Source organism: Sinohyriopsis cumingii, chromosome 18 (assembly GCF_028554795.1).
Source record: "Sinohyriopsis cumingii isolate HCF-2022 chromosome 18, ASM2855479v2, whole genome shotgun sequence".
In the NCBI taxonomy this organism is placed as follows: domain Eukaryota; kingdom Metazoa; phylum Mollusca; class Bivalvia; order Unionida; family Unionidae; genus Sinohyriopsis; species Sinohyriopsis cumingii.
The window spans coordinates 45,659,702-45,674,333 of NC_142978.1; the positions used below are offsets into that span (position 1 = coordinate 45,659,702).

The 14,632-nt window shown below is 34.0% G+C and overlaps 1 protein-coding gene across 2 annotated transcripts in view; it reads right to left on the reverse strand.

The window, feature by feature from the left end:
* LOC149776552 (putative polypeptide N-acetylgalactosaminyltransferase 9) overlaps positions 1-14,632 on the reverse strand; it is a 236,811-nt gene that overhangs the window by 49,552 nt on the left and 172,627 nt on the right. The gene's annotated exons all lie outside the window — the stretch shown is intronic.

Genomic DNA, 14,632 nt, shown 5'->3' on the forward strand with positions numbered 1-14,632 from the left:
AAACCAAGCATAAATGGACTTTCAGGTAATTCTGTAGCGAAATATGCAGATGCACATGTGTTCAATAAAACATTGCATTAGAAGGCAAATTTACTTGTTGGATGAATCATCCATTTGTAAGCAGTGCTGTTAGTGATGGGTGTATTTATAAGGGGTCCTTCTCACTGGCCTAGCCTTAATGACAGGAACATGCTTTACAAAACCAAGTTATGAAACTGGCACAGAGGCCTTTTTTCTCTAAATGATGTGTACTCATTGATCCAAAGCAGCATGCAAATCTGACAATTCCTGGCACTGTAATGCTGCAGAAACCTGAGGAAGGAAAATCAGATACCATGACAACTGTAAATGATGCCATGGTACAATCAAATTAAATTTGTTTGATGTCTTATGAATATAAACTTGCATGCTATATTTAGTTGAAATTCTGAGTTGTTCAAAACAAAAAGGATGGGAAATCAGGGGCCATAACTCTAAATAATGTTATGGAATGCTGGAATTCAAACTCATGCAAGGTCTCATGAAGAAAAAAAAAAAACTGCAAAAAGTAATTTGACTGAAATCCATTGATCCTTGCTGAAGTAATGCTGAAGAAACCATTAAGTCAGGTGAATGGACTATTAGTGGGCATAACTCTGGTAAATGATATAAAAGAATAATTTATGTTTTTATTAATACAATATTGTATTCTAAATCTGACTGAAATCCAGCAAATTCATGCCTGGAAACCTAAATAAAACAGCCATGCAATTGGAGGCATAACTTGTGTAAATGAAATGTGGAATGATGGTAATCAAACCCATACAAAGTCTTAATATAAAGCCACATACCTAATTTGGCTAAAACCCATGATACCTTTGTGAAGTGTAATGTGGAAATATACGTCAGGACTTGAGGAAATCAAGGGGGATGGGGACTTAACATTTGTAAATGAACTTGTGAAACACTGGAAATCAAACTCTTTCAAGGATAATTTCATAATATCAACACAGGTGTGTGTCAAATTAAATTGAAACTGAAAACTTTCATCAAGCTGTGCTGGAGTAACCAATATAAGGAGATCGGGCATTTGCAGTGGGTGGGTGGGCATAACCCTATAAATAAGTTGTTGTTGCAGGCTTAACGCCATTTTCAGCATGGTTTCACTTCTTTCTGTTACATATTTTAAGGCCTAGAGTCATAACATGATCTCTGCTGCTGGTAATAAAGAAAAAAGCTTATGACTGATCAACAGTTATTTATCCCACATTTGTTGACTGATCATTATCATTATTATTAATAGTTATTTATCACACATTTGTTGACTGATCATTATCATTAATAGTTTTTTATCACATATTTGTTGACTGATCATTATCATTAATATTTATTTATCACATTTGTTGACTGATCATTATCATTATTAGTTATTTATCACACATTTGTTGACTGATCATTATCATTAATAATTATTTATCACACACATTTGCTGAAATGTTTTTTATATGGTATATGCAAAGATATTGTCACATACAAATTTCATCAACTGCAATTAAAAATTCAATCCCCTTGTATGAAAATGTCTGAGGAGGACCAAGATGAAAGTCTTGGATAAATGACTGCTTTGTGTTGCTAAATTTCAAAATGTTCCATTGATATAGTTTGCTGTTTAATTATGTATTCTTTTGAATTCAACCTTGTAAAATAAAATATAAATTTTGATTATAAATCTTAAGTAGATAGAATTAACTCTGTGTCTATCCAGCAAATGTTTTTCTAAGTTGGGAAAATGCTGATTAATCCACACAAATTAACAAACATTTTTTGGGAATCCAATTCCTAAAGTTTGCAGTATGAGATCACAAAATTAAACAAACAAGAAAATAAATGAATTTTTAATTTGGCAAGAAAACCACTCAGCCATTACCTAGACCCCCCCCCTCAAAAAATGTGTTTCTAGTCAGCTTTCCATCCCTGTTTTTCATTTCTGACCCAAGCACATACTTCTCACCCCATAAAAAAACTATCCAAACAATGTTTCCAAAATTCATTCGTGCATCTAGTTGAGTTGTTTCATGCTAGTACTTAAAGTGTGTGCTTATGCTTAGTCCGCTGTATATACTGGTCGTTATAATATATAAAACTATAGTACGGTTATCAAACTTCAAAGAAATCATTATATATATATATATATATATATATATATATATATATATATATATATATATATATATATATATATATATATATATATATGTATGTATGTATGTATATACCCACAAAAGATATTATAAAAAATTGCTTGTACATGCTATATTTTATTTCTCTGAATTGATTTTTTAAAAACTAGAAGTTGGTTTGGTCTTTCTTATCAAGTGAAGTTTCAAGCACTTCATTAACCGACTGTGTCAGTAGTCTGGTACATGCACCAAGTGTAAGGAGAACGAAGCTAATGAACTATGAAGATTTATTAAGCTGCTGGGCAGACAAAATGGGGATATACAGTGTGTATGTGGTGATTATATTCTTTTTAAAAACAAAAAGCATGCAAGAAATTACTACAATTTAAGGGACTTTTAAACTGAAGATATAAATCAAAATCTGAAATAAGCCACCCTGCCATAAAAAGAGGCAATTATGCCTTATGGATGACACACCAAGATGTTAAATAAGCAAGGGGATCTTTAATGCATAATGCATCGATTTATATCTCTTCTCGTAATTCAAACTTTACAAATCCTATACATGTTCACTTTTACAAGTAGTAACTTTACAACTTAAAAAAAGAAAAATATTAACTGTATATACTTTGCACATACGTTGGGTTGGACTGCAAACAACATAAACCCTGATCTACCTTTACATCATCCACCTGCAGATCAGATTATGCAATAGCAGAATATGGCCTATGTTGTGCTCCAACAAAACGTGTAGATTCCGATCTGTCAATGCATAATGCAATGGTAAATCTGACTCTATGGATTTTGGATCTGATCTGTGTGTACAGCCAGTAGGACATAATATATACAGCTTTACAGTTATCAGTTGTTATAATGTAGCTAATGTTAGTTTCATGATTGGTGTCACATTAACTAAGCCAATAAAATCTTCAATTTGCCCTCTTTTTCAATTTGCCCTGTTTAGATTGGCTGGGTATATGATTCATTTAACTCGAATGTGTAATAGGCAATTCACCTGTACCAAATGGCATCCAGTTATATGCATGGGTTGCTGAGCTTTTGTTGTTATAGAAGTGCAAACAGAGTGATGGTCAGAAAAGATGATTACATTTTCATGCAGGAACCTAATATGAGAAATCGATCATTCAAGGTAAATTGTTATTTTATGCCAGTACTGGCAGTTTGTTACATCAATAACGTTACAGCAGTTAACAGATTGAAATTTGGTTAATTGAAGTGATTCCCTAGTGGTTTGGATAATACTGAGTAATTCAAAACAGACAATTTGTTCGCTTCAGGACAAATACTTCAGGAATTATTGCATACATGTAATAACATTCTAACCTGCTGAAAATATTAGAGTATTTAAGAAGAGATATCATGAGAAATGTATGTGCTTCTAATAGATAATGGAATTTAGCATTTTAATACTAAATATGTCAAAATAAACAGTAATTGCTATCTTCATATAATGTGCATTGTTAAACTCTCCTTAAGAGGGCCTCAAGGTAGAATAGTCCTTGACTAATGCTAATGAGTGACCCTCTATAAATAAAGCATTATTATTGTTATTATTATTATTATTATTATTATTATTATTATCATATATTTACCGAGAGAATAATTCTTAGTAATTACATAATTAATTACATGTCTTTATGGTGACTTAAACACCATGTCTTTATCCTAATATACCTAAAGAATAGGTAAGAAGGAGAGCTCAATAGCCAAAATAAACTCTACTTTAGACTTCTGTAATGAATTTTTAAACTATAAAAATGTCCCACATAAAGAAAGCTTCATTATGAAAAATCAAGTAGATCCAATACTATTTAACAACTGGGGTTGAAAAATTTCCATACACAAATCCTCCACATGCCAAGTGTGTGAAGATTTACAAATGATATCAAGATCTGGACACTGGTATCATGATGTACCACCATATATACTTGCTTTTAAGTCCAACTGCAAGCTGCACATTCCCAGACCCAGATCTGCTATTGTATAATCACCAGCAGTCTGGGTCTAAATATTTTAAAGCCTTTTAAATAGTGTATTCATTTGCTTAGATCAAACTGCAAATCACACAGACCATATCTGCCACTGCATAATGTGCTGGCAGATCTGGGTCGATGCATTATGTGATAGCAGATCAAGACTGGACCCATCTTAAAAGTGAGAAGATATGGAACATGTGGACATCATTCTCATACTGTTCCGAAACAGGAAACACAAACTCTGAAATTAAATGTCTAAAAAAAAGTATTTAACAGGATAAAATCTCAGATGCATAATCTCTATTTATATCACACCAAAACAATCAACCAAATGCATGAAGATAGTGCACTATAATTTCAAGCCCAACTTTCATTTCCTCGTTCACCCACCCACCTCCCATATGCAGAACATTCTTCCCATTTTTCTAATAAAGCCCACCCACCCCAATTAGCTTTGAGAATAGACCCATATGAAATACTAGATAAATTCTATCTTAAGATGAAACCAGTTGTACTACAATATATATTTGCACAATTCCATCATGACAAGTGGGGCATCATTGAGTATACTGCCCTACAATAAGACTGCCTTACATTAAGACTGAGCCCCCCCCCACCTCCCCCCCCCCGAGTGGTCTAAAGCACTCTCCATTATGAATCACTGCCATCTCACCTCTGTCTGCGTGGGTTCAAGTCTCGGATTCAGCCAATGTGGGTATGTGAGAAAGCTTGCAAGTAGCTTCTCGTGGGTCGGTGGTTCTTTCTGGGGGGTTTCCCGGGTTCTTCCTCCGCCATTAATACTGGCCGCCATGTATAGCCTATCGTGTGCAGAAAAATGGCGTTAAGCCCTACAACAACAACAAGAAGACTGCCCTATGCTGAGAGTACCTTACACTGAGACAAACAAAGTACCATCATAATGCAAATATAATTGTACTACCACTTAATAAAATGGCATCAACGACCATGTTCACCTTACAACAGGAACTGTATTATAATTAGGAACCTTAGAGTGAGGGCATGATGTTCCTAAAATATGGATGCCCGACCAAACTTTACATCATATGCCACTACCAATGATTTGACCGACATGAAAAGTTCAAGATGGGTCTTAATGGCATCTGTCAAACAATTAAACTGCATTTCATCAGACTGTTTGTTGTGCACTCAGCTCTGTACCATCCACTTCTTTGACAGTTTGACATCAGCAATGACAGATACTCTTGCTTATATAACTTGCATAACTACATCTGGCAACACTTTTCACACTGGAATCAAAATCCATCAGATATCTTCATTTTACATCTTCTGGTCCTCAGATGAATCAAAATTTTCAGCACAATTTAGAATTTTTTAAAAATCAAGTTATTTTTTTTATATACGGTCATAAATTTCAACAGTTGGCTTCAAAAGTATTTTGAGCACTTTGGATTTAGTGGGATATCTTATAATGGAAAATTCTCATGGTACAGCAAGCTGCATAAATGTGAATAAATTATGTAAGTTTACATTAGTAATGTTGAGTTACTTAAGCAAACAATGCCTCATGAACCTGATATTTTTTCCTTGGATTTCATGGCTGCTAGGATAAATTTAAACATCCAACCAACACCAATTTTTGTGGAAATAATATGACATTTGCAACATTCCACAACTGTACATAAAGATAAAAATGTCATTTTTCACAAAAACATGAAACTTGATACCAAAAAAAACCAAATGATTTAGCAATAAATACAGTGAAGTTTCAAAATCCAATCTTCATTCATCTGAAGATTGGTTTTGGAATGCCTGCTTCTGAAAACATATTTCCTCTAATTACTTTCAGAGTAATTCAAATTCAGCCTTAAAGCGAGTGAAAGGGAAGGAAATAATAGTGAATAGTTTAACTGGGTTTGCACTATTAAAATTATTAATAAAAAGTACACAAAGTCTATTAAATGAAACCATCTATTAGGCCTTACCAGGAAAGAAACATACTACACTGTGGTTACTAGACAGTGCAAATCTATGTCTATTATCAAAAACCAATTGGTCCAGACACTTGATTACTGCGACATTCAAAGTCGATATCAACCTCATTTTATGCCAAGGGTTTGATCAGGGATGCATATGTTAGTTCCGGAAAACGTTATGGTCTGTCAATAATGTTATATCCAAAATATGAAGTGAACCAGCTATGGAAATAAAAATGGAAAAAATAAATAACATAAACCAAAAATGTACAACCTAAATGCATCAACTCAGGGCACAAGAAACCACATACCTACATGTACACACAAACGTACAACAGAAATGTTTGATGGCATAAATGAAGGGTCTTACAGAGAGGGAGTGTTGTCAAGGGCATAAAATGTAGTGGGTGTTATAGTTATCAGACAATGATTCTTTTCAAAAAAACTCTTGCCCAAGTTTGAAAAACCAGATGTAGGCGTATCATTAAACATGGGCCTTTCAATGGATACAAACAACACAGTATTTGTTTTAGTAAAAAGGCAGACAAAACCAAGGCATGCTCTGATATTTAAAAGCCTGTAATGCATTTCAACTAAAACAATACAAATTGGGTAGACTGATCCCAAAAAGAATTAATCAGGAACATAGACTCACTACTCTGTTCCCAAACATAAAACTGAAGTCCCTTCTGTCTTACTAAAAGTATAGTGGAAACAAAACTTTTCCGTCAAAAATCTCTTCGATCAATACTTCAGTTTTTTTGTAACTGTTTAGATTGTTGAGATTTGTATGGATGTGGATTATGGAACATTTCTTCCTGAAGGAACAAATGTAATTAATACTGATCTGTCTATTTTCCTTTAGAAAGGCATTAAAAACTACAGTGTCTGTAATACACAAATAATGAACTGTAAAAAGAGACTCCAATCACACTAAAACAATCACACTGACAGGTTACACATCTGATTCAATTTGTTCAGATCTCATTACATGAAGAAATATTTCCTCTCAGTTTCATGGCCTATCCAGTAAAATAGACTATGTACTATCAGTGCAATTTTCTGCTTTGTACAAGCCTATTTGAGTCTTCATGAAGCGGAGCTCTAGATTTGTTGTATATTTACACACCAGATTAAACAAGAGTCCATCCAAGGAACTAACATTCAACTAGGTGAACAGAATTTCCAGTAATTCAAGATAAGACCATTTCTAACTGTCAACTGTTGAGACCAGTCCTGATATTGTTCAGAAATAACAAAATGCGGAGCAGACATTGGATGTCATTTTGGCACCTTTTGCATTATGACAATGCAGACTTCATTAGATCATTAGAAGCGCTTTGGCCAAAATGTCATAATGTTCATTCAAGAAGGGAAGTACATGTAGTGACAAAATTCATATTAAAACAAGTCATTGTGGAGTCAGACTGGACATATCACTGGCACCATTTCATTCAGGACTAACTAAGTTTTATAAGGACATCTGTTAAAATCCCATGTTGATATAGCCATCCATTTGAAATAAGTAGAGATAACAATATTTTCAAGATATTACTTTTTATTCAAGAGAAGCAATAATAAGATTTTCATGATGGCAGCTGTGGTGGTCATACTGGATATCAAATTGGCACCATTTTCAATTGCGACAAACTATACATAATAAAATCTTTTGGTGAGTAGCAATACCAAGATTTTCAAGATGGCAGCTGTGGTGGTCATACTGGATATCAAATCGGCACCATTTTCATTTGCGACAAACTATACATACAATCTTTTCGTGAGTAGCAATAACAAGATTTTCAAGATGGCTGCCACAGTGGTCATATTGGACTTCAGATCTGCATGATTTCATTTAGGACCAACTGGACAGGCATATATCCTTCTGCGAAAACGCCATGCTGATATGAACATCCATTCAAGAATGAAAAAGAATATGAATTCATCTAGTAAAGAAATAACCTGGAATCCCAGGATATAATATTCTCTGTTCCATGAGCATACATCTATATGGCAGCATTACATACAACTGTATTGCATTAATATCTACTGACAAAATTTTCATTTGAGCAGTGTATTTCAAAGTTGCACTTCGTCCTTATCAGAAATAAGATTCAAAGTGAGATATGTAAAGTAAAGGTCAAGTATTGTTATTTACAAGCAATATTACTTCACTGTGTTATTACATGTAATAATTTTTTTCTTTTTTGTTGTGGGGATTAATGCCATTTTTCAGCACACATGGCGGCCAGTATTAATGGTGGAGGAAGAACCCCGGAAAATCATGGAAAGAACCACCGACCCACAAGAAGCTACTGGCAAGCATTCTCACATACCCACATTGGCCGAATCCGAGACTCAAACCCACGCAGACAGCAGTGAGATGGCAGTGATTTGTAACAGAGAGCGCTTTAGACCACTCGGCCACATGGGGCCCTCTTACATGTAATGAACTCTGAAACTTAAACTGATACAATCATACCAACTATCTCCAACTTATCTATCACTATGACAATTGATACAGTCATACCAACTATCTCCAACTTATGTATCACTATGACAACTGATACAGTCATACCAACAATCTCCAACTATCAATATGACATTCTGATACTATCAATCCAACTAGCTCAGACAATCACTATGTCAACCAGTGCTCAAAAGATCCAATAGCCCGACACCTGTGTTCTTTCTAATTTTAGTTTGGGCCTGCCCTGTATTCTCAGTGAGGTGTCCATCAGGCTTGTCAAAAGAATATTTAATTTGACTGAGAAAACTTTGATCATACTGATGAAATGTGTATGTGTTTTCAAGCTGTTGACGTAACTGCAATATCTGGGAGCAATAATCAGATCACCACTGTCCTACATGAAATTGAGATCTGATTTTAAACAGGTTGAATCATGGTGTGTCATGCTAAAAATATGAATTTTTGTACTCCCAAACCACCTGACATGGTTGTACTCAGAAAAAACAGCATTTTCAGCAATCTTAATAATAAAAAATTTACCTCCCCCCTTCCAGTATATGTCCATTATATGCAGCATGTATAAACGGTACACAGTCATGATTGGAGCTGATGTAAATAAAACTATCCCTTGGACATTTTAAATGGTGCCAATTAAAGACAAAGAAGTCAGGTATAAACCACCATTTGCATATTACTTAAATGGCTGGCAATAGCTAGTGAAATGTATTTGAAGGCTGTAGTGGGTGAACCCAGTGTGCTAATTTTCATAGGTAGGACCAGGAGGTGGAACAACCCATCATAGGTCAATCGAAGATATGTTAGATGCATCTACAAGAACAAAATTACATTTTATTGCCTTGAATCAGATAGTTTAAGCCATATGTATTATACTTTTGACAAGCTTGTGAACAGCGGCAATGTTTCCTTGATGTCAGATTTTACTGCATATATAAAATGCAAAGCATGATCATTTCAGATGTAGGAATAGTGTTCAGGTGTAATTAATTTTTGAAGCTGATTTTAGGAAGAAATTAGGTATCAGCAAGCCCAACAAAAATTAATTTCAAAAGTCTTGGTTGATGGAGTTTAGAATGCCAGCATAGTAATGAACACTACTGACACCTGCATTACCTTCAAACCCCTATGAACCTGATAGAATTTATATTCGAATTGTAGCTATTGTTGTTGTTGTTGTAGGGTTTAACGCCATTTTTCAGCATATGACAGGCTAAACATGGCAGCCAGTTTAATGGTGGAGGAAGAACCCAGGAAATCCCCAGAAAAAACCACCAACCCTCGAGAAGCTACTGGCAAAATTTCTCACATACCCACATTGGCCAAATCTGAGACTCGAACCTACGCAGACAGAGGTGAGAATGGCAGTGATCCCTGAAATGTAGCTATTGCAATGTTGTGCAACAATATTAGAGAAGGGGAAATTTTGTGCAAGTGGAAACTGGAGTGCATGCATATCTTTTGAAAGACATAAGCAGAATAGGTCTACATATCATGAGTCATGATTTTGTTGTTGTTGTTCTAGGGTTTAACGCCATTTTTCAGCACAAGATAGGCTATACATGGCGGCCAGTATAACTGGTGGAGGAAGAACCCTGGAAAACCCTGGGAAGAACCACTGACCCATGAGAAGCTACTGGCAGGCTTTCCCACATACCCATGCTAGCTGAGCCTTGGACTCGAACACAAACAGACAGAGGTGAGATGGCAGTGATCCGGAACTCTGAGCGCTTTAGACCACTAGGCCACTCGGGGCCCCCATCATGAGTGATGCAAACATGGGGGGTAGTATTCTGTATGTCCAGAAGTATTAATATTTTGAAGAGAATGTTCTCATAAATACTGGAGAACTTGTCCCATGGAGAACTTGCTCCTTCGGGAAATGAGACATCCCATGTGTCAAAAACTGCCCCATGGTGGTAGGAGACATTGCCACACTGCATCTGGAGGTGTCACCCCAATCTGGAGATGGTTAATGCTTTATTTGATTGCCTTTTTAATTATTCAGTTGCCTAATTAAGATTATACTTCATGGTTATCAGCATTTCTACAAAAACAATAGTGAATTGAGTTAATTATTCTCATGTCAAAAAAAAATGATGGTGGATGGAAAATTTAATGTGTATAATTTCCTTGAAGTAATTCTTGAATGTAAGATCTGGTTCAGTTAGGACTTACTCATGGTTAAATTCAAAAATACCCCTCAATATGGCCTAAATGAAACATACAAAATAGATAGTCATGTTAAAAAGTTAATGGTACACATAATATATATATATATATATATATATATATATATATATATATATATATATATATATATATATATATATATATCAGGCTCATTACACAAAATATAGATATTATATTTTGAGATCCAAAAAACACATACCACAATATAAGCAAGAATGTGAATTACTATGTGACGTCTTAAAATTTAAGAAGGGAATGATATTTTGTCTGGATATTGACATTGAGAAATGAGAAAGGGGGTGTCTATCAATAGTTTAATACTCCTTTTATAATCACACTGTCTATAAAATACTTTTTCTAATTAAGTTCTTCACTTTTCTATATAAATTACCTTTATTTTCAAGAAAACTAACCATCGAAAGATCAATAAAAACTTAACTCCCATGATATTTTGTTACATCACATCTACATCTCCAAAAACACTGTATTACATCACTGCTTTTTGCACGCAAATGTACTATTATTGTTCATTCACAGCAAAACAAGATTTCCTTTTTACAAATCTAGGGGCATTTAAGTTGTGACACAGCAACTGTCAATATTGTAAACTGATTTTTTTAAAATATAGCATCATTCTGTTATTAAAATATTGATACCGTTATTTCATTGACAGTAATAGTGAAATTTCTGCTTTCATATGAGTAAATTAACCTCCGAGTGCCAATTAGGGAATTTTAAATTTATTACAAATTTTGGAACTTGCATCTGTATAACGAAATGTATCTGTAACACAAAGTTTTCAATGCTTTTGCTTTATTTCTCTACCTACCATTGGTCACATTTGCGAATTAGTAGATAAAGCACTGATTATTTTAGAAACTTTAATTTTCTTGCCTACATAAAAATATTTGTAACAGTGTGCAATGCTCAACTGAACTGAGTAGGCTGAACACACTACTGTGACCTATCATTCTTATATAGGCAGGATTTACATGCTTGTAACTTTTAAAAATTATTATTCCACCCCCTTCATTTGACTTGACACAAACAACATTATAAATTGCTGTAATAAAAAGCAGGTTTACTTTTAATTTATTTTAACAATGCAAAAGACACCCTGCAAAACAGAGATCAAATCACAGCACTTATTAAAGTTTTCGGATCAAAACACAGTCAGAACTTATTTACAGAAATGCTCGCAGATATATCTGTGATGGTAGATCGACAATTGGTCTGTGCTGGTTGCAGCTTGACCTGATTTACAAACGAGTACTGATGGTAATCACCTAAGACTTTTACCGTAACAAATTACGTAATTAATTGCATTTGTTCAGATCATATCCTATCACTTTGTGAAGTATCTCTTTTCAATCCAGCACAATACATGTTCTCTCAGTGTCTATATATCCTACTTGGAGCCATGGCATTTTTCAAGCTTGATCTTATATAAACGGAGAGATCAAAAGATCAACAAACTGAAATTGTATTATTTCTTACCATCTTTGAAGAATACTCAAAAGTTCTCAAATACCAATCTCACCATCCTCTGTCACAAGCATGCAGAATAAATACATATTTCTTTTTGACAGAGGCTTTACATGACAGCCAATCACAACAATGGGTTGAAGAATTTGAAGAACTCAGAGCCACTCCAACACAAAAACCACCCAAGATCAGCAACTACTAATTCTATGTCTCTGCTGTATGGTATCATTTCTGTAAAACATTGCTTATAGTAGAATCACAAGCAAAAACATGCTTCAAATTCAATGCCGCAATCTTGAAAAGTGCACTTGATTTACGGCAAGTAAAATTTTGCATCAAGCATTGTTTAGTGACAATGATGTAATGCAGCAAGGACAAAAAGGCTGTAGCTAGACTGCTTTTTTTGTCCGAGTGGCTGATTTTTTCAAACACTTTGATGAATGGCTCTGAATTGTTAAACACTTTAACTTATTTTTTCAATCAACGAAGATGGGCTGAGATTTAAAGTTAATTCAGAAAAGCCCAAGGGGATCCAAATGCATGTGACATAAAATGATGAGACTAAAAACATTCAGTTTAAATTGATTTCAACTGAAATAGATGAGTGGTCATAATTTAGGAATGTGAATTTATTGCCTTCTCCCAAGGGAACATGATGGAATACCAATTGTTTTGGTTTATCAATTAAAGCTCTAACTTGCTTCAATTTGTTACAAACCTACATGTACCTTAACACTTACCCTAAAAATGTTTTCCTTTCATTGTCAGTCCTACATAATACACGTACCATTATACATAAATTTTTACCATACAAGCCAAGCAGAGTGTTTGTAGATACATAATTCTTCTCCATCAAGTCATCAGTTATCCAGAAAAGCAATTATTTTGAAAAAATCTTTGTCTCCAGTTAACTTTTATATGCAAATCAATATAAAACAAAGATTTTGACAAGAATTCATTGTGTTATATCACGACAGAAAATGACAGACAAGGACATGTAATGCTCAGAGTTCTTGCTATTGTTTAATGCCTGAATGTTTAATTGGAAAGACACAATCATACCCAAATTACCACAATGACAAATTAGAAAAATGATTCTTTTTCTTCAGATCTCATCAACTGAAAAGAACAATCCTTCCAGTGTTTGCCAGACGTAAAATGTTAACACTTTATTGTCCTAATAAAATCATCCATAAATCTGGCAATCAGAACAAAATGACCACTTCTCAAATCACATTATCAGCCAAGACTACCAAATTTACATTTAACTGTTTTAGTCCATCACTCAATTACATTGTTACATGATGTTGCATGACTTGAAAGCACAGATCTCTCTTAAATGTTTGATCAATAAGATAAAAACTAGAGCACCTGCAGTTGACTCACTATGGCGCTTGTACTTAAATCTACCTTGTGCTAAAAATAGACCATAACATCATTGTGCACGGCTGCCGCCATACTGTTTTTGGACAAAGCACCAAGATACGCTTAGTTGCACATAGTAAATCGTGACATATATGCAAAAAAATTTCGTTGCACTTCCCTCACTATGTAATGTTTTCATATATTCAACTATAATATGTGTGCATATACAGCAATAATTTTGTACATTTTATTTCTTTGTCATCCGTTTGTATTGTTTCCAATCTTCGTTTAGTAAAACTCTTCTATGTACATATTGTATATGTATGTATGTATGTATGTATGTATGTATGTATGTATGTATGTATGCATGCATGTATGTATGTAGTACGTACGTATGTATGTATGTATGTATGTATGTATGTATGCATGTATGTATATGTCCCAAATGAATGTGTTGAAACCAATAATATTTATTTATATCTACTTTGTCATTAGGGACAGCAGTTTTTGTGTTGTTACTTCCATGAATACATGCAGAAAATTATACCTCCCGAAAAAATTTAATTGTATATATCTTTTAATTAAGGAAATGTATTACCCACGTAGTATAAATATAATCAACCAGTCCTGCTCTTTTCTACACCATAACTCTGACGAACACTATGCATTCTTATATGTTCTAAAGTGTCATTCAAAATTACAATTTGTAAAACAGTTAATATAATTTTATACTCGTCTTTTCTCAACTTTGTTACAGATTAACACATCAGAATCAGAAAAGGTTAATAAAATCACTAACGCATAATACCAACAAAACAATCAAACAAACAAATAATACCCCAAAACACACACTGATGCATTGTTTTTAAATATATGGAATATCTATGTGACATTTCTAGATTATACGAGCATATTACATCAAATAAGCCGAGTGTAATTTTATGCACTAAACAAAATGTAAGAAATAGTTCACTTACTAATGCACCCCTCTCTATT